Genomic DNA, 12,871 nt, shown 5'->3' on the forward strand with positions numbered 1-12,871 from the left:
TCAGAGGACACTCGCGCTCCAGTACAGGAAGAGGGACATAGAAATACGGAACAGCCACAAAATAATAACACAGCGCATTTCGGAAATTATGAAAGAAATTGGCAAGGTGCACCGAATTTTGAAGTGGAACCGCCGAAACGACGTAACAATGACCGATATGCGACTCGCCGACATGATGACTTTGACTATAAGCTGTTCATTACTACACGTAAATTCAAAACATTTAAGAATTCTGCCAACGACATTCATCCACAAGCGTGGCTCCATCAATTCTCTCATTGTTTTCCTCCCAACTGGTCATTGGAGCACAGGTTAGAATTTATGTGTGGCTACTTGGAGAATGAACCAGCTGTAAGAATGCGATCGGTCATTCACGATTGTCACAGCGAAGGAGAATTTTATCATGCCTTCCTCTCAGCGTATTGGTCTCAAGCTACACAAGACAAACATAGCATCATAATGATGAAACGTTTTGAACAATCAGAATTTTCCAGTCTTGTCAAATATTTTGAAGACATGTTGCATAAGAATCAATATCTTTCAAACCCATACAGCCCCTCAGAACTCATCCGAATTTGCTTAATCAAATTACCTGAACATTTACGGCATATTATTTTAGCAGGACGTTGCAAAGACGACATTGAAGCTTTTCAGGGACTGTTACAAGAACTGGAAATTGACACTGACAATCGCGGAACGCGAGAACAGGAACACAACAATTACAGGTCACATCTGTCACAATTCCGCGATGACAGAAATAATACACGACAAGGCTATTCTTATAACGTAAATCGTGACCAAAACAGACACCACCCGTATGACAACCGTTGGCAGAGTAATAGTTACAGAGAAAGATCGCATTTCCGTAGAAATGAATATGACAGAGAGAATCATAGAAACAGACAATATGGTAACCAGAACTATTATTATCACGGGAGACAGAATAATTTCAGACGCAACAGTTCAGCGCACAATTACGACTCAGGGAGAAATTCTCCAGTACGTGACCGACAAGAAAGAAACTGTGGAATCTACCGACATGACGACAGACAATATGATCGTAACGACAGACCTCAATTGCATCAGAACTGGCAGGATTCAAACAGAGCTGGGCCCTCTCGGCAAGGCGAATTTGTAGAAATTAGGTCTCCTAATCCCAGTAACGACGCGCGCCAACAAAGAGACAGACAATGACTCGCACAAGCAGGCAGCCGTGTGCGCCCGCTGGCTCCGAGAAAAATAACATAAGACGCTAGCCTTGAGAAAAATTTTAGCATTCTTTACCGACGTATACCGCATGATAATTACGTTCAAGTTGAAATTCTGAGTACTGTGAAGAGTAAAGGTTTACACCACATTTCACATGTAAAACCGTTTATTGAAAGATAATCTGCTTTTTAACTTTGTCTTTGCCACAAAAGTTTTCACTTCACATTTCTAGTATGCTTTGTCAGACTTAGAATCTGTTAACATGCAACAATGTTTGAAGTTAAATATCCAGTCTAGAACCTAGGGAACATTTTTAAACAGAAATTACGAATGCATTGTTATAGTGAACAGACGTCACAGTGTTATTGTGTGTGTACATTCTTGCTTGTTAGTTGCACGATTACGTAAAGACTATAAGGCTCACATACTTAGAACATTTACCAGTACTGCTAATGAGATTTTAATGCAACATTTTGGTTTACTTGAAATTTGGTGTATCATGAGGTAGGTACATTGACTTCTGCTGAACTTAGCTTTCGGAGGACGATAAACGCGAGACTTCCACAGAGATTATCTTACAACATGACGCACAGTTTAGCGCTACAGTACACGTATTTGAGTGATTAATTTTGTACTTAAAACATTTATTTTTAAAGATTTTTGAATTGCAAAGAAAGTTTTCCGTGATACATTTCATTCCATTGCTGTAATCTGTAACACCTGAGGGTATAATTACATTAATCCTCAGGGGGGTACACGCCTACTTTGTGTACCATGTGTTTGGCAAGCACAAGGAGCCCTAGCTAATATGGTATTTGCTTACACAACTTTACACATCGGTACCATATTTCTCTAACACATAATTACATAGCTATCTGATCATTTAACTGAGAGATAAACATTTTTTTTACTACATCAGTGACACATGTTTACGCAATTTCACAGTTGGGTAATTTCACACTTATGAAATTGTAATTTGTTTGTACTTTGTGAACTGTTCATATTTTTTCGGAACCATTGTGATACTATGAGAGCTTTGAATGATGTATTTGGTAAGGGAGCATGATTTTAAAGTACATTTGAGGTAGATGACACATTTGACATGAGCAGAGAATTTTTTTAGGTTTTGAAATTATTGGAGGAAGCTACGACGTTTTTGAGATTTGACTGAGGTTTTATGATGTTATTATTACGGCGACGATGTGTATTATGTTGTTGAGGTATGTTTATTATCAATGATATGATGCTGTATGAGGAATCTGATTATGCTACGTATGTTACGATGAAATATTGAAGTGTCGACGAATATGTATATGTATAATAAGGTAAGGAGTAATGAATAGTGTTTAGGGACTGTGGTTTGTGAAAAAGGATGTTGGAAACCGAGAAATCGTACTTTAAGGTTATGAAATGTGTGTAAATGGGTGAATGTATCACAATGCCTACGAAAATTTTTTTGGACACTGTTATATCAATAGGATTTTGTTCCTACACATTTGTAACCAAATTCTCAACCTGTGAATTTTTTTTATATAAGACTGCCACTGTAGCGGAAACTGTTGTCGTAAATATTTCCATACAAACGTTAAGTGACCACCTGCACATTATGCGTCGCGGGCACCCAGCTGGGCGACAGCCGCCCGAAAAAAAAAGCCATTAGCGTGTGCCTTCCAGCGGCACAGGTAAAAAAAAAGAAAAAAAGAGGCCATTAACCTCACTTCTGACATTCCTTTGTAGAAAGCATCGCAAAAACGACACGGTCGAACTTGAAAATATATGATTACACTGTGGAGCTCTTAATTTACGATATTTACTGAAATGCCTAATGAAATGACGAGAAATATTTTACATCTGCACACCTGATTATGACAAGCATCTTTCTACGAGAATTGAGAGAATTTCTACTAACTTATGAAATGTCACATGACTATTGAATGATATTTTATGCTTCGCTTTTCATAGTTGCTTATTTCATTTGATATCTAGTTTCGAGCTGTGTTGCAGCATTGCTTTTATAAAATAAAATGCATTTGCTAAAGTGAACACTTTCTGTCAACAGATCTATTAAATAATAATTTTGTAATCCACATTCTTAAAAAAAGGAGCACTTGGAAAGGAAAGAACAATAAGAAGGGACTAGTAACAGTAACTGCACACATAATTTTCTTTTCAAGTATATGGTAATATTTTTTTTACAATAAGTTGTTGTGGTGCACCACTTTAATTACATAGTCATTAAGATGTGAATAGACATTTCCCTTATATGCATTGTTGTCTTTAGTGTACTATTTTTCTCTGCTTGATCTTTGCCATGCTTAGGTATTAATTATAGCATTTGCTGCTGCTGTTTGCCATGCATAGTGCTACTAAATTTCACTTTGTATTATTCTTTTAAGCCAGTTTTACTACTGATTTATTTTTCTTGTTTGCTGCTCATTGCCTTATATTAGTTGTAATTTATGCTGCTTGCTTTGCCTCTTGTATTTTTTATCATTGCTGTTTGTGTTAATTGTTTTCTGCTGCTGCATTGCCTCGTTCTTTAGTTTAGCATCTGAGCTCAGTAGATTTAAGTTAGCTTAAGAGGGGGTAGACTATATAAGAGAACAAGTTGTGATGAATTGGAAGAAATACATTGAAAATCTATAAGAAAATGGTTTGGCCAAAACAGTATTTTGAAAGAGGATATGAACCAAAAAAAGTAGGGTTTAGGGACAACAGGTTTAGGTAGGATTTTCTTGGAAATAAATGATGAAGTAAGATAATGGAAAATAAATAATGAGGAAGAAATATGTGAACATATATATACAGAAAGCAAGCTTGAATAGGATTTTTTTGGTGGAAACAAATGTGGAAATAAGACAAAAGATCTATGGAATGAAATTTTTGGTTGGACTGCAGTACCAAATGTTACACTGAAAACAAACCCTGTTCTTTCCTTTTGTGTTATCCCACTATGTGTTTGTGCACCCTTGTGTATTTGTTTTCTTCCTGTCTCTGTGTAGTTTCATAGAATTTTTTCTTCTTCTAATACTAAGCTACATTCACTATGATGAGGAATACTGTTATCCTCAAATATAATTTGCATTAATAATAAGTTACTTACATTGTAAAGAAGATTAAACATTATTTATTCTGTTTTGTTTTAATGCTCATGTGTGAAGTTGATGTTTCAATAATTATTCTGATCTTTTATGTACGTATGTACTTATGTCATAATTCCTGTAACATTGATGTATATGTTTATTTCTATTCTTTTGTAAAGCCTGTATTACTACAAATGTTATCTGTATTGTTATGTTCTTTAATGATGTATTTTGTAGCTTTGTAATTGTATTCTTATGTTATAAAATTGTAATTGACACCAGTTCATCATATTATTAACTTGTAAGTTACATTTCACTGCACACATTTCTGTTGGTCATAGTATATGGACAATATGTGAGAAGTAGGGACTGTTAGTGTTTGCACGTGTGTTAATAATTCAGAAAGGGACTGGATAACAGCATTGCTGGTTCTAAGGACAATTCCAAAAACTTTGTGAGTGCACAAGTGGTGGTTATGGACTTGCTATATTATCCGCAAGACTCTTCAATGGTGATTGTGCACCTGCACAGTCACAACAGATGGCTGTTGGCCGTCTCTACAAGGACTACATTGGGTCTGCATCTTTGATGACCCACCAGTACCATTATCTCTACCAGGACTACAGTGGGTCTGCTCTGTGATGACCTACCCACCAATACTCTTCAAAACTTCGACTGACTCTGCTGTGGGTTTGCTCTGTTGTGGCCCATTACCTGTCAGCATGTCGAGTCAGCACTGTCTTTCCGTTGGGAGGACAACGCTACTTCTTCAAGACTGCATGGAAATCCACTACTTCCGTGTGCATTTTCTTTTACTGCTCAGACTTTGAGAAAAACACTGCAATATGATGAATGATCAGGACTGTCTTTATGGACTGTGAGAAAATTTTAGCTTTTGACCAACATTGTATCAGTAAGTGTGTGCATTTGATTTCTTTGTTATTGTAATTGTGAAAAAAAATTTTTAACAAATATGTATTGGCCAGTGCCCAAAAAAATTTGTAAAATTTTTTGTGGGGAACATGGGGGCTATGTAAGTAGGCTGTTTAGGTTTTTTTATTGGTAACGCCACGTAGAGCTCTGTATGAAAATCACTGGCTGTGCTGTGTGCAGTCTGTGGCTGCTTTACATTGTTGTAATACTCGCCATTGTAGTGTTAGGCAGCTGGATGTGAACAGCGTGTAGCGTTGCGCAGTTGGAGGTGAGCCGCCAGCAGTGGTGGATGTGGGGAGAGAGATGGCGGAGTTTTGAAATTTGTCATGAACTGCTATATTTATAAATGATGATATCAAGGTAAATACATTGTTTGTTCTCTATTAATATCTTTCATTTGCTAACTATCCCTATCAGTAGTTAGTGCCTTCCATAGTTTGAATCTTTTATTTAGCTGGCAGTAGTGGCACTAGCTGTATTGCAGTAGTGGGAGTAACCAAGATTTTTGTGAGGTAAGTGATTTGTGAAAAGTATAGGTTAATGTTAGTCAGGGCCATTCTTTTGTAGGGATTTTTTTGAAAGTCAGATTGCGTTGCGCTAAAAAATATTGTGTGTCAGTTTAAGCACAGTAGTGTTCTATTATTGAAAGGGGACATTTCATAACACATACATGCCCAAGGCAGGATTCGAACCTGCGACCGTAGCAGCCGCGTGGTTCCGGACTAAAGCGCCTAGAACCGCTCGGCCACAACGGTCGGCAATGAATTGTTCTACTGGGTAGATATCTATCCAAGGTATGATCGACTGTCCATTGAACTTGAGCCATAGCTCTTTTACATTTTGCTGTCATGTGCTAAAAGCTTCAAGTTTCTCATAGAAATATGACATTACCGCTTTCTTGTCTGGTTTGCTCAACATACAGGCTGATAATTATTGAACTAAATAAAAAAAACATAAATTGGTTACAAACTAAGATGTGCACACACTTTATTCAAAATGTAGACGTCAGTACAGATATTTGGATCTACGTTATGACATGTTCGGTATGTCTGACATCATTGACGATGATGTGGTGCAGACGAATAGCGAAATTCTGAAGTGTCGCAACATCGATGCCGTCGATGATCTCCTGAATGGCTGTTTTCAGCACAGCAATGGTTTTGGGATTGTTGCTGTACACCTTGTCTTTAATATAGCCCCATAAAAATAAGACACATTGTTCGGATCCGGAGAATAATGGCGGTCATTTGAGGATAATGCCAGTGGCCTCTGGGTCCCCAGAATCAAAATGCGGTCCCCAAAGTGCTCCTCCAGAACATCAAACACTCCTGCTTCGATGCAGTCAAGCTCCGTCCTCCATGAACCGCATCTTGTCGAAATCAGGACCGCTTTGGATAATGGGAATGAAAGCGCCTTCGAAAACCTTCATGTACCGTTTGCTAGTCACCGTGTCATCAGGGAATATGGCACCGATTATACCGTGACTCGACACTGCACATCACACAGTCACCTTTTCATGGTGAAGAGACTTCTCGATAGCGAAATGCGGGTTCTCAGTCCCCCAATTGCACCAATTTTGCTTACTGACGAACCCATCCAAATGCAAATGTGCTTCGTCGCTAAACGAAACCACACATGCGCATATTAATTCCCATCATGACTCGCGGCCAGCTGTGGAGTTTGAACGATCTAATGCAAACCGTTCAGAAGGTATGATGATTTCTGGCGTTAGGAACTTGCTTATTAATAATAGTGATGCTGTAACTGTTGGTCGGCAATATTTGCTGTCAAAACGCAACCTAACGCTAGGTTGCGTACTTACGGCTATCCTGTATGGCCGTTTTTAGTACGACTTTAAAAGAGAGAGAGAGATTATTAACTGATCACCGATGCGTCGGTTCTCGATTGTGTTCAGGAGACGTACGGATTGATTACGCGAATAATTGACCTTTTGACCCGGATATCCTTCACGCAATCAGAATCTTCGGTGAAAACACCTAAGGGACCTATTTGAATATAAAAATGGAAATGAAAGCAAATTAGTGGAATTTCGTAATAGAAAGATTAACAGATCAGAAGTTGAACATATTAGTGGTCCCTCAAATACAATCGAGACACTGCGATAAAGAGCGAACCTGTAACAATGCTCATATACAATTTGAACATCATTTTTGGTTAGTGAAAAAAAAGAGTAAGAAGAAAATTACTGCATCGTAAAATATTAATATAATTTGAACAAATTGGCATTAAACTTCTAAACATTGACAAATTCACAATAAATGCATGACTTACATCTGATATTTCTCTTGTAAATGGCGCAGTCCAATAATCGCTGCTTTGTCAGTCCGTTCCTTCTTAAAATTAAACGTCCTAGCGTGTGCGTAAGTACATTGTATCCACACCCGAGTTACCGAAATTTTTGTTCGTCGTTTCACATAGTTTTTACACAAAATAAAAATACAACTTGTAGCAATGCTATGTAGTACGTCTTAACATGTCGGCGACCAAAAGTACAAGGGATAATGAAGTCTCTAGAATATTTCTTAACGACAGATAGATTGCTCTTTCTTCTGTTTCGCAGCCTCTTGCTATTAAGTGCTGCTGCAATGATTTTAAATATCTACGCCCAGCGGGTCATAGTGTTTATTTAGAGTATTTGAAGGCTGCGCGCGCGTCTTGGTATATAAAAGTATTTCATCTCTTTACTCTCGCGCTGTGATGCTTAGCATCTTTACGAACTACAGCTCGTTGGCTGCATTTTCTTTAATGACAAATATCTCACATGCAAAGAAGCTGAAATCCTATAATATTACAGATTCTATTTCATATAGGTTAGGTTATATTTTGGTGTTACTTACGATTTCCCTTGCTGTTAGTTCATGTGTGTCATCCCAGAGATGTGTTTGGTCGGTCTTCACACTCTAGATGACCGGTTTTTGACCGTTTCATGGGCTCCATAAAGGATGACTCGGGACTGAGGAAGCTCGGTGTGTATAAAATGCACTGCCTTTTTAGGAAAGCTTATATTGGTTAAACAATTCGCGCCCTTTAGTACCGATGTGCTGAGCTCCAACGCCACTCTCTTTTGTCTCTGCCTGGGAAATTTGCGGTGGCAGAGCACTGTCTTAACGAGGGACATAAAATGTATGAAGAAACACAAATGACTGTCAATGGGTCTCGCTATTGTGACTATGTTTTAAAAGGGTCAATTGAAATGCAATTATATGACAGTCTTATAAACAGACCGAGCGCGGTGGCGCAATGGTTAGCACACTGGACTCGCATTCGGGAGGACGACTGTTCAAACCCGTCTCCAGCCATCCTGATTTAGATTTTCCGTGATTTCCCTAAATCGTTTGAAGCAAATGCTGGGATGGTTCCTTTGAAAGGGCACAGCCGATTTCCTTCCCAATCCTTCTCTAATCCGAGCTTGTGCTCCGTCTCCAATAACCTCGTGGTTAAACACTAATCTCCTCCTGTTATAAACAAAGACAAGAGTTACGCCTTAAGTAAGATCTGGAACCCTGTTTTATTAAACGTTAAAAAACAACGGTCTTTGATTCAGCCATCAGAATAGATTTTGATAGCGATTTATCGACGTCGCCGTCTTCCAGCATTGCAGTGCTATAGGTTCACTTGCGCTAAATGTCAGTTACGACGATTTCTAGCGATTGCGCTGTCGACCTTCCACGGCGTACAAAGCAGGCGCCGCTCGTGCAACTGCATACTCACCTGAAGATGGCGGCCAGGTGGACTGTTGAAATATTGTGTCAAGATGACTTCATGAAGCGACTGCATAGCCGAGAAGAATATTATCGATTATCACGCCGTAAAAACCTACGTAATCGTATGATTTGTACCGCTTGTAATTCTTTTTCATAGTTTTCTTTGCTCAGCGAGATATATAATTTATTATGTGTAATTTGTGTCGTAGGTGTTGAGCAGTGCGTTCACATAGTGCGGTCGCTCCACGTAAGACATGGCCACCGCCATTTGGACCAACGTATGCCAACGTTGCGGTGACAGCAGCGCGGCATAATTCAAAGTGCTCACAGTGGAGCCGTCATACCGCTGGAGTCGACGGAGCCAATCAGGATGCAGCTCTACTTGATTAAGGCCCGCCCCGGAAAGGGAGTCGTCTGGTGATCCTCCCAGAGTACGCAGTAGGTCTCCTCTGAGTCGTGAGGCTGTTTCTGTGATAGTGTTTGCTGGAGATGAACTATGGCTACGGACCTAGATACTAGTGATTGCGCCGAATTATATTTCTCCTTATTTTCAGAACAAATCTCGTAATTTGTAGTTAGTTCCGACTTTCCATTTGGTAGTTTGTACCTGGGTCACAACAGTAGGTCCGTTAACTTTTGATTTCGAGAGTGACTGGATTTGGAATGTATTATCATATCTGTGGCTGTTGGCTTTCTGAAGATGTCAAAAGTGTCATTATTCCCGTCTCCCTTTATTGTTATATCCAAAGAATGTATCTGGTTTTCTGTTAGACACAGCAAACATCACAGAATCCCACAAAGAATGCAGTCACCACAGCACACACAAAACCGCAGAAACTCTCATAACATGACTAACAGAATATGTATGACAGTTCACTGAAGATGTTTCATAAATAAAAGAAGCTGGGGAGGTGTGTACTTGCGAACGGACGTGCAACTGTCGAGCAAGTACCCGCCCAGATGATCCAAGGCGCTGCCAACACTGTCTCCTCAAAGAATGTTCAGCGAACGACGCTGCGTGTGAGCCTCCGCAGCAGGTGTCTTCTTGGTTCACAAGCTGACTGCTGTTCATCAGCGGCAAAGGCTGAGATTTGGACCACAATACTGCATCTGGACGTCCACGGAGTGGCGACAAGTGGCCATTTTAGCTCAATCACGCCTTATGCTCCAGTGCACAGTTGGCAGTTGACGTGTACGGCGTAAAACGTCTGAAAGCAAACAAACTATATGCAGTATGGTCTGGGGAGTGTTTCCGCGGTTTTCCTTGGGTGGTTTCTTCATTCTCGAAGGCACAATGGATTACCACACGTATGCATCTATGTTTGCGAAGGATGTCCACTGCTACAACCCATTTGTTTTTCCTCAACACGATAGACTCTACCAGGAGGACAATGCAACATATCACACTATTCGCAGTGTATGTGCGTGGTTCAAAGAGCTCGAGGATGAGTTTACCGTACATCACTGGTACCGAAGTCCCCGGATTTAAACTCAGTCGAGAGAGTGAAACCACGTTGATGAGGCTGTTCGCGACATCGATCCCCAACCGAGGAATCCGCGGCAGTTGGGCAGGGGACTGGAGTTGGCTGGCTCCATATCCCTGTCGGTACCCCACAGAAGTTCACTGATTCCCTTCCTGCACGACTTGCAGAGGTCCGTGTTGAGAAAGTTAGATATTCAGGCTACCGACATGCACTCACAACAATGAGACTGTGCAGTGTATGAACTTGCAGAGAAGGACTAAAACCATCATCAAGTTTCTTGATCGACTTTTTTCGAGGCGATAACTGAAACTAGCGTATATTGGAAACTAGTAAACCCCCAGTTCTTTAAAGAATCGATCTCTCATAAATGAAACAGCTTCAAACGGTTGATTACAAATAAGTTGATATGTTAACTATTTGACGTTAATATGTAAGCTAGAAGACCTGAGAAAAGTTTTGAAATTATGCTGAAATTTGGTAGGAAGTCGCTATATGTTCTCATCATGAAACTGTAGACGAATATAGTCTGAATGATTTGCCGTCAATTTTAAGCTAAAGTAAGTTTTTCACGCATCTCAACATTTATGACGTCCTGTCTCCTGATCTATATCTCGTACAATGATATACTTTTGCTGATACATCCAGTGGTATACGCGAATACCGTCTGAAAACTGTGTTGAGAGTAGATCCTACAGCACAGAAGTAATAAATTAAAACGTCATTTACATTGCTGAAGTTCTACTGCACGAGCAGAGAAAATGTAGTAAGCTATAGCTTGTTTTCCTATCATCATATCATCACATTGTGTGAAGGGCCACGGGGGGAGAGAGAGGGGGGAGTGTCAGCAAGGAAAATATTTGTAAAGGATTGAAATTATGTGCAATGTTGGTTGGAATGCTTGCCGTCAGTTATGCCACCTCAATACTTCTCATATTGCGTCAGATTTTAACGTAACGATTTTGTCGTTAATGAGCAGTTTATGACAGCATTTTAAATTTTTAGATTCGGTGAGCAATTACGCGAAAAATTTAAAATAATGTTTGTTTCTCGTGGAAGCTGTTAGGCAATCTGCAACTAATACCGGGTACACGGTTCCGGGATAGTGACTCAGTAGTACACAATGCACAACACAATTACAAGATTAGTTTTTGTAAACCCCGTAAATATCTCCCATTACTACGCAGAAGTTGGAAAATTGACTCAAAGGTGGCAACAATTTTCCTCTGTAATTGTGCAATAGCGTGGAGCCTACGATGTCACCTGTGGGCTCGGCGACGCAACAGGGCTGTAGCTCAGAAGTTCATTTGAGTTGTGAGGTGGGTTAATGAAGTCACAGTGGCACCAAATTTCACCACAACTGTGCACAATGGCATCCCTTCTCTTGACGCCATTGTGATGGAGGTCAAAACCGAGAGGCCCAGCACTGATTTTACTCTGTTTACTTATCGGTGACTACTGAACATATTTCAGACACATCGACGTTCAGAATCGACTCAAAAAGGCATCAGAGGGTGGCATAAAGGGAGTCAAGGTAATCACCATTTCCCTTGGGCTCTTCGCTCCCATACGTTTCCCGGTCGAAGACGACACAGCAGGATAACGTTCTTGACAGCCCTTGACACAGCTGACACAATCGAGGGTCGGCAAACCCACTGAGATCTCGCCCCTCTGGTGCGTAGGCGCCCGCAATTTCACCTCTAATAACCAGACGGAACCACTAGTACCGTTCAGAACCATCCGACTGAATTTGAACGTGATGCGAAGCAGCAAAGCCTTTTCAAGCCTCTTCTGGCGTAATCACGGTGGGTGGTTAGGGGCGGGGGGGGGGGGGGGGGGGAAGGATAATACGAGGGCCGTTCAGAAAGCAACCTCCGGTTGATTTAAAAAAATACACCAAGTTAAATAAAAATATTTTAATATATACATCTTACAACTACATCTTTGCACTATTTTTCTACATAGTCTCCATAGCGATTGAGGCACTTATCGTATCTCTTCACAAGCTTTGAAATTCCTTCTGCATAAAAATCACCCGCTTGTGCCTGGAGCCAGCCTGTGACCGCATCTTTGAGCTCTTCGTCGTCATCAAACCGCTGTGACCCGAGCCATTTCTTCAAATGCATGAAGAGGTGATAATCACTTGGCGCCAGGTCTGGGCTGTAAGGTGGATGGTTGATAACGTCCCACTTGAAGGACTCAAGAAGGGCCGTTGTTCTGCGAGCAGAGTGAGGACGGGCGTTATCGTGCAAAAAAACGATACCGGAAGTCAGCATACCACGGCGTTTGTTCTGTGTAGCCCGTCGTAACTTTTTTATTGTTTCACAGTACACGTCTTGATTAATGGTCGTACCACGTTCCATGAATTCAACCAACAACACCCCTTTGGCATCCCAAAACACCGTTGCCATCAGTTTTCTGGCAGAAAAATCTTGCGAGG

This window comes from Schistocerca nitens, chromosome 2, assembly GCF_023898315.1.
Source record: "Schistocerca nitens isolate TAMUIC-IGC-003100 chromosome 2, iqSchNite1.1, whole genome shotgun sequence".
Lineage (NCBI taxonomy): Eukaryota > Metazoa > Arthropoda > Insecta > Orthoptera > Acrididae > Schistocerca > Schistocerca nitens.